At 35.3% G+C, this 10473-nt stretch overlaps 1 protein-coding gene across 2 annotated transcripts in view; it reads left to right on the top strand.

Annotated features, from left to right (window-relative positions):
* The window catches only part of LOC139752021 (plasma membrane calcium-transporting ATPase 3-like), a 393564-nt gene that overhangs the window by 115644 nt on the left and 267447 nt on the right, over positions 1–10473 (top strand). The gene's annotated exons all lie outside the window — the stretch shown is intronic.

The following is a 10473-nucleotide window of genomic DNA, read 5'->3' as shown; positions in this document are numbered from 1 at the left end:
GACCCACAGACAGTCCCGTATCCTTGACCTTTGACATTATTGCTCCTGATGATATAGCAGGTCTAGTTTATGTTACGCATAAGCCCAATACCAAATTTGATCTTTATATCGTTCACGATTGATTATATTTCTAAAGGTCCAACAGACAGGTGAACCGGCACGTTGCTAACTGTCCAGCATCAAACAGGCGAACCAACAGAAGAATGCAAGCAGCCAGTATGTAGTGCGTCATGACAGTATTAGAATTTCAGGATGTGTATTTGTTGATGAAAATTAATAGTGCTTATAACATCAAGCACGGATCAAGTGTATCGCTGATGGATTGCAAGAAGTATTTTACGACAAGATTCGATGTAATTTCTAACAACTCAATAACTTTATTTCGAATATCAACCAACAGCAGATGAGTTGAAAAATCAATCTTTCACATCTTCAGAAAAAGGTACATACTCAGGGAAGACATCTTGGTCTACTAACTTCCTTAAAAACTATAATAAGTAACAGGTTAACTGAACAAGTTTACGTCACAAGGGGAGGGGATGATTTTCAAGTTCAGTTAAATGACATTTTTGCACCACCATGAACGATATAGGCTGCCGGTAAGGATAAGCTGATATGAACACTGCTGCATGCAAAAATTACTAGCAACGTCATTAGTTAAAATGAAGTCTGCTCCTCGTACTTACATTGGAAGCTCTGTACAGCAATATTGGCTATGAGGCGCACTTCTGGATGTACTCAGAGACTGTCATCATCGACCAGTCAAAACCCTATCCTGGTGAGACACTTGTGTTTGACGAGCTACCCTGATTTTCGCCCTAAAATGATATGAAATATCATCAGTTTTAACGAATTCGAAACACTGAACTTACTGAAGCAAAATTAGTAAGTTGAGAATATTCAAAACTCACAAATCGCTGTCTAGTGTGGGTGTGTGTGTGTGTGGGAAGATATATGTGGACTCATACTCATGTGGTCTCGTGCCTGTGTTAGTAATTTCTTGGTAACGTGCATGTGGAACGGTATTTTTATCTGCGCGTATCATACCCCTTGTGTGTAGGTCCAGGTATATGACTATGCATCTGTGGCCCCATTCGTGGGTAGTACGTAGCCTCGCCTATATTTGTGACCAATTTGTGGCAAATATGTTTCACTACGGATATATAACCCATCGTCTAGGCGTTGTCCCTCCCGACCAGCGTTTCTTGACCCCTTTACGTGACCTTATATGTGTCGCTCCATGTATCTGGACCCGAATAATTCAGTACCGCGAATTTAACCTTACTTACATAGCTATCTGCGCTTAGGTTTATGCATGTTACTTGGTTTATGTGACTGTGTGCATGTGGCCTAAGGTATACATGGCCATGGATATATGACCTTGTGGTTTATATGATCTGGCGGTTCGGCCGTTATTTGAACTCCTTTCCGAGTATGGATTTTAGTAAGTGTATTGGATTTCTGTATCATCAATTTATAGGTCTTTGGTATTGACATCAGCCAACCTTCTTGAGCAGGCGCTTGAGTTTCGATCGTAATTGCAAATGCAAGGACACAAGCGAGCCTACATTACCTACAAGGAATAGTTATCAGGTCCTAGCATCAATCTCGCCATTTTTTTCACTCCGTCCTACTTCTCATGCAACATGAACCCGCCACCGATTTCTCGTGCATTCTTTCCCCATATGTGATATCCAACAGCCAAAAAGCACTGGTCATAATTTGGGTATCATTGTGATGTGAGCCTAAAAGCTTTTTTCTTTACACTTATTTTAGCGATTCATTTCCGTGTAGGCGGCATTAACCAGCAAGCGGCTGGCACTTCGATCATCGTCTACAAACACGAGCCACTTTCTTCCCTGCAGAGTTGAGAACAGTTACAAGTGTATACAAGAATTTCGACGAATAAAGAATTACTTTAAAGTTCATGAAAATGTTTCTTTGATCGGTGATGCATGCTTAACTAGGTGTTCCTCACGTTAACAGATGTTCCTGTAAAATTTTCATGAAGATCAGACGAGACGTTTGTAGACAGAACTTTCACTCACTTACTTGAGGGCTGAGCGACACATTCCAGAGGAAGCTGCCGCAGTTCTGTCCTCACTGTTGATGGTAACATGTAATGTTGAGATGGAACCGGTAGTTCTATATTTACACATGCTTTCATCTTCACACCCACACTTTTATATATATATATATATATATATATATATATATATATATATATATATATATATATATATATATATATATATATATATGTATATATATATATATATATATATATATATATATATATATATATATATATATATATATATATATATATATATATATATATATATATATATATATATACATATATATATATATATATATATATATATATATATATATATATATATATATTTTTTTTTTTTTTTTTTTCAAACTTCGCCATTTCCCGCAAGCGAGGTAGCGTTAAGAACAGAGGACTGGGCCTTTGAGGGAATATCCTCACCTGGCCCAATTCTCTGTTCCTTCTTTTGGAAAATTAAAAAAAAAAAAGAAGAAAAAAAAAAAAAAAAAAACGAGAGGGGAGGATTTCCAGCCCCCCGCTCCCTCCCCTTTTAGTCGCCTTCTACGACACACAGGGAATACGTGGGAAGTATTCTTTGTCCCCTATCCCCAGGGATAATATATATATATATATATATATATATATATATATATATATATATATATATATATATATATATATATATATATATATATATATATATATATATATATATATATATATATATATATATATATATATATATATATATATATATATATATATATATATATATATATATATATATATATATATATATATGTATATCCCTGGATGAGTTTTGCAGGGAAATAGTGGAAGTGACTGGGAGGTGTATAAAAAAAAGAGGTAGCAGGACAAGAGGAAGCTACAATAGGTGAAAAAGATGGCAGATGAGAGTTGGTGTGAGGGAGTATCATTAAATTTTAGGGAGAATAGAAAGATGTTTTGGAAGGAGGTAAATAAAATGCGTAAGACAAGAGAACAAATGGGAACATCGGTGAACGGGGCAAATGGAGAAATAATAACGAGTAATGGTGATGTGAGAGGGAGATGGAGTGAGTATTTTGAAGGGTTGTTGAATGTCTTAGATGATAGAGTGGCAGATATAGGGTGTTTTGGTCGAGGTGGTGTGCAAAGTGAGAGGGTCAGGGAGAATGATTTGGTAAAAGACAAGACCTAGTAAAAGCTTTGCGAAAGATGAAAGCCAGCAAGGCAGCGGGTTTGGATGGTATTGCAGTGGAATTTATTAAAAAAGGGGGTGACTGTATTGTTGACTGGTTGGTAATGATATTTGATGTATGTATGTCTCATGGTGAGGTGCCTGAAGATTGGCGGAATGCATTCATATTGCCATTGTACGAAGGCAAAGGGGATAAAGGTGAATACTTAATTTACAGTGGTATGAGTTTGTTCAGTATTCTTGGATAATTATATGGGAGGGTATTGATTGAGACGGTGAAAGCATGTACAGAGCATCAGATTGGGGATGAGCAGTGTGGTTTCAGGAATAGTAGAGGATGTGTGGATCTGGTGTTTGCTTTGAAGAATGTATGCGAGAAATACTTAGAAAAGCGAATGGATTTGTATGTAGCATTTATGCATCTGGAGAAGGCATATGATAGAGTTGATAGAGATGGTCTGTGGAAGGTATTAAGAATATATTGTGTGGGAGGAAAGTTGCGAGAAGCAGTGAAAAGTTTTTATCGAGGAAGTAAGGCATGTGTACGAGTAGAAAGAGAGGAAAGTGATTGATTCTCAGTGAGTGTTGGTTTGGGGCAGGTGTACGTGATGTCTCCATGGTTGTTTAATTTGTGTATGGATGGGGTTGTTAGGAAGGTGAATGCAAGAGTTTTGAAGATAGGGGCAAGTATTCAGTCTGTTGTGGATGTGAGGGTCTTGCGAAGTGAGTCAGTTGTTGTTCGCTGATGATACAACGCTGATGGCTGATTTAGGTGAGAAATTGCAGAAGCTGGTGACTGAGTTTGATAAAGTGTGTGAAACAAGAAAGCTGAGAGAAAATGTGAATAAGAGCAAAGTGATTAGGTACATTAGGGTTGAGGAACAACTCAATTAGGAGGTAAGTTTGAATGGAGAAAGGCTGGAAGAAGTGAAGTGTCTTAGATATCTGGGAGTGGATTTGGCAGCAGATGGAATCATGGAAGTGGAAGTGAGTCACAGGGTGGGGAAGGGGGCGAAAGTTCTGGGAGCGTTGAAAAATGTGTGGAAGGCGAGAACATTATCTTGGAAAGCAAAAATGGGCATGTTTGAAGGAATAGTGGTTACAACAATGTTGTATGGTTGCGAAGCGTGGGCTATAGAATGAGTTGTGTGGAGGAGGGTGGATGTGCTGGAAATGAGATGTTTGAGGACAATATGTGGCGTGAGGTTGTTTAATAGAGTAAGTAATGAAAGAGTAAGAGAGATTTGTGGTTATAAAAGAGTGTATCTGAGAGAGCAGGACAGGGTGTTTTTAAATGGTTTGGTCACATGGAGTTAAAGAGTGAGGAAAGATTGACAAAGAGGATATATATGTCAGAGGTGGAGGGAACGAGAAGTTGCAGACCAAATTGGAGGTGGAAAGATTGAGTGAAAATGATTCTGAGCGATCGGGACCTGAACATACAGGAGGGTGAAAGGCGTGCAAGGAATAGAGTTAATTAGAACGATGTGGTATATATGTATATATATATATATATATATATATATATATATATATACATATATATATATATATATATATATATATATATATATATATATATATATATATATATATATATATATATATATATATATATATATATATGCATATATATATATATATATATATATATATATATATATATATATATATATATATATATATATATATATATATATATATATATATATATATATATATATACATACATATATCTATTCGCTTCTTTATCATACTTTGTTGCTGTCTCTCGCGTCAGCGAGGTAGCGCAAGGAAACAGACGAAAAAATGGACCAACCCACCCACATACACATAAAACTACAAACACGTCCACACACGCATGTATACATACCTATACATCTCAACATATACATATATATACACACACAGACATATACATATATACACATGTACATAATTCATACTGTCTGCACTTATTCATTCCCGTCGCCACCCCGCCACACATGAAATAACAACCCCCTGCCCCCCGCATGTACGCGAGGTAGCGCTAGGAAAATCCATCAAAGGCCACATTCGTTCACACTCAGTCTCTAGTTGTCATGTATGATGCACCTAAACCACACCTCCCTTTCCATGTCCAGGCCCCACAGAATTTTCCATGGTTTACCACAGACGCTTCACATGCCCTGGTTCAATCCATTGACAGCACGTCGACCCCGGTATACCACATCGTTCCAATTCACTCTCTTCCTTGCACGCCTTTCATCCTCCTTCATGTTCAAGCCCCGATCACTCAAAATCTTTTTCACTCCATCTTTCTACCTCCAATTTGGTCTTTCACTTCTCCTCGTTCCCTCCACTTCTGACACATATATCTTCTTTGTCAATCTTTCCCCACTCATACACTCCATGTGAATAAACCATTTCGAAACACCCTCTTCTGCTCTCTCAACCACCCGCTTTTTATGACCTAACATCTCTCTTACCCTTTCATTATTTACTCGATGAAACCACCTCACACCACATATTGTCCTTAAACATCTCATTTCCAGCTCATCCACCACCTCCGCACAACTCTATCTATAGCCCATGACTCGCAATCATATATTTTTGTTGGAATCACTATTCCTTCAGACATACCCATTTTTGCTTTCCAAGATAACGTTCTCGACTTCCACATATTCTTCAACTCTCCCAGAACTTTCGTCCCCTCCCACACCGTATGATTCACTTCCGCTTCCATGGTTCCATCCGCTGCCAAATCCTCTCACAGATATCTAAAACATTTCACTTCCTCCAGTTTTTCTCCATTCAAACTTACCTCCCAATTGACTTGTTCCTCAACCCTACTGTACCTAATAACCTTGCTCTTATTCATATTCACTGTCAACTTTCTTCTTTCACACACTTTACCAAACTCAGTTGCCAGCTTCTGCAGTTTCTCACCCGAATCAGCCACCAGCACTGTATCATAAGCGAACAAGTGACTCACCTCCCAAGCTCTCTCATCTAAAAGAGACTGCATACTTGCACATATATATATATATATATATATATATATATATATATATATATATATATATATATATATATATATATATATATATATATATATATATATATATATATATATATATATATATATATATATATATATACATATATATATATATATATATATATATATATATATATATATATATATATATATATATATATATATATATATATATATATATATATATATATATATATATATATATATATATATATATATATATATATATATATATATAATATATATATATATATATATATATATATATATATATATATATATATATATATATATATATATATATATATATATATATATATATATATATATATATATATATATATATATATATATACATATATATATATATATATATATATATATATATATATATATATATATATATATATATATATATATATATATATATATATATATATATATATATATATATATATATATATATATATATATATATATATATATATATATATATATATATATATATATATATATATACATATATATATATATATATATATATATATATATATATATATATATATATATATATATATATATATATATATATATATATATATATATATATATATATATATATATATATATATATATATATATATATATATATATATATATATATATATATATATAAATATATATATATATATATATATATATATATATATATATATATATATATATATATATATATATATTATATATATATATATATATATATATATATATATATATATATATATATATATATGCCATTGATGGCATAATTGCAAGAGTGAGTAATGTGGCCATTGATGGCATAATTGCAAGAGTGAGTAATGTTGCCATTGATATCATAATTGCAAGAGTGAGTAATGTGGCCATTGATGGCATAATTGCAAGAGTGAGTAATGTGGCCATTGATGACAATTGCATGAGTGAGTAATATGGCCATTGATTACATAATTGCAAGAGTGAGTAATAAGGCCATTGATGGCATAATTGCAAGAGTGAGTAATGTGGCCATTGATGGCATAATTGCAAGAGTGAGTAATGTGGCCATTGATGACATAATTGCAAGAGTGTGTAATTTGGCCATTGATGACATAATTGCAAGAGTGAGTAATGTGGCCATTGATGGCATAATTGCAAGAGTGAGCAATGTGGCCATTGATGGCATAATTGCAAGTGAGCAATGTGGCCATTGATTACATAATTGCAAGAGTGAGTAATGTAGCCATTGATGGCATAATTGCAAGAGTGAGTGATGTGGCCATTGATGACATAATTGCAAGAGTGAGTAATGGGGCCATTGATGACATAATTGCAAGAGTGAATAATGTGGCCATTGATAACATAATTGCAAGAGTGAGTAATGGGGCCATTGATGACATAATTGCAAGAGTGAGTAATGTGGCCATTGATGACATAATTGCAAGAGTGGGTAATATGGCCATTGATGGCATAATTGCAAGAGTGAGTAATGTGGCCACTGATGGCATAATTGCAAGTGAGCAATGTGGTCATTGATTACATAATTGCAAGAGTGAGTAATGCGGCCATTGATGGCATAATTGCAAGAGTGAGTGATGTGGCCATTGATGGCATAATTGCAAGAGTGAGTAATGGGGCCATTGATGGCATAATTGCAAGAGTGAGTAATGTGGCCATTGATGGCATAATTGCAAGAGTGAGTAATGTGGCCATTGATGGCATAATTGCAAGAGTGAGTAATGTGGCCATTGATGGCATAATAGCAAGAGTGAGTAATGTGGCCACTGATGGCATAATTGCAAGTGAGCAATGTGGTCATTGATTACATAATTGCAAGAGTGAGTAATGCGGCCATTGATGGCATAATTGCAAGAGTGAGTAATGCGGCCATTGATGGCATAATTGCAAGAGTGAGTAATGGGGCCATTGATGGCATAATTGCAAGAGTGAGTAATGTGGCCATTGATGGCATAATAGCAAGAGTGAGTAATGTGGCCATTGATGGCAGAATTAGGAGACATTGGGTATTACTGAGGTGAAATATGAATAGTCAACAGCTTGTGGAGTTGTGTGCAGAAAATGGTATGGTGATTAGGAATACCTGTTTTTTTTTTTTGTTTTTTAAAGGGACATGCATAAATATACATCAGTGAGTAGGGAACCTGGTCAGAGAGAAGTGTTGGACTCTGTACAAATTTATAGGTGTGCAAAAGATAGACTCCTAGATGTTAATGTGTTGGGAGGGGAAACTAATATGAATGAGAAGAGGGTGAGAAAGAAATGAGCTTGGAAAAAAGAGGTGTGTGTGTGTGTGTGTGTGTGTGAAATACTAGAAGAGATTGGGTATAGAATAGCTAGAGTTGTAAGCAAATGAAGCAAGGGGAATGGGAGATATTTAGTGAAGCAGTGATAGCATGTGCAAGAGAAATGGGATATGGGCAGTTGAGAAATTGGTATTAATTGGCGGGGTGAGTGTTCCCTCCACTTCTGATGCATATATCCTCTTTGTCCTCTATCCTCATGTTCTTAACACTACCTCACTAATATGGGAAATGACAAATATATATGAAATAAAATATATGTGGTTTGATTGACTAAGTAATGAGGGGGTGGGAGATATGTGTGGTAATGGGAAGAGTGGTTGAGAGAGCAGAAGTGGCTTTGTTGAAATAATTTGGACTCGTGAGGATGAGTAAGGAGGATTGACAGGGAGGATGTACGTGTCGGGGATGGAGGGAGCGAGGAGAGGTGGGGGACCGGGTTGGAGGGGGAGAGGTGGAGTGAAGGGGATTTTGAGTTGTCGGGGCCTGAGCATGCAGGAGGGTGAGGGGCGTGCGGGGAGTGGAGTGAGTTGGAGCGATGTGGTGTGCTGGGGTCGACGTGGTGTCGGTGGATTGAGCCAGGGCATGTGGGGCGTTTGGGGTAAACCATGGAAAGTTCTGTGGGGCCTGGATGTGGAAAGGGAGCTGTGGTTTCGGTGCATTATTACATGACAGCTAGAGACTGAGTGTGAACGAATAGGGCCTTTGTTGTCTTATCCTAGCACTACCTCACACACATGAGGGGGAAGGATGTTGTTATTCCATGTGTGGCGGGGTGGCGATGGGAATGAATAAAGGCAGACAGTATGAATTATGTACATGGGTATATATGTATATGTCTGTGTGTGTATATATATGTATACGTTGAGATGTATAGGTATGTATATGTGGTGTGTGTGGACGTGTATGTATATGCATGTGTGTGTGGGTGGGTTGGGCCATTCTTTCGTCTGTTTCCTTGCGCTGCCTCGCTAGCGCGGGAGACAGCGACAAAGCAAAATGAATAAATAGATAAATATATATAGGGAGAAAGAATACTTCCCACGTATTCCCTGCATGTCGTAGAAGGCGACTAAAAGGGAAGGGAGCGGGGGGCTGGAAATCCTCCCCTCTCATTTTTTTTTAAATTTTCCAAAAGAAGGAACAGAGAAGGGGGCCATATGAGGATATTCCCTGAAAGGCCCAGTCCTCTGTTCTTAACGCTACCTCGCTAATGCGGGAAATGGCGAATAGTATGAAAAAAAAAAAAAATATATATATATATATATATATATATATATATATATATATATATATATATATATATATATATATATATATATATATATATCTTTTCTTTCTTTTAAACTATTTGCCATTTCCCGCGTTGGCGAGGTAGCGTTAAGAACAGAGGTCTGGGCCTTTTTTGGAATATCCTCACCTGGCCCCCTCTGTTCCTTCTTTTGGAAAATAAAAAAAAAAAAAACGAGAGGGGAGGATTTCCAGCCCCCCGCTCCCTCCCCTTTTAGTCGCCTTCTACGACACGCAGGGAATACGTGGGAAGTATTCTTAATCCCCTATCCCCAGGGATGATATATATATATATATATATATATATATATATATATATATATATATATATATATATATGTATATATATATATATATATATATATATATATATATATATATATATATATATATATATATATATATATATATATATATATATATACATATACATATATATATATATATATATATATATATATATATATATATATATATATATATATATATATATATATATATATATATATATATATATATATGTATATGTATATATATATATATATAT

The sequence above is a fragment of the Panulirus ornatus genome, chromosome 12, assembly GCF_036320965.1.
Source record: "Panulirus ornatus isolate Po-2019 chromosome 12, ASM3632096v1, whole genome shotgun sequence".
Taxonomy (NCBI): Eukaryota; Metazoa; Arthropoda; class Malacostraca; order Decapoda; family Palinuridae; genus Panulirus; species Panulirus ornatus.
Note: the sequence above shows the minus strand (reverse complement) of the source record. Positions and strands in the feature narration are given on the sequence as shown.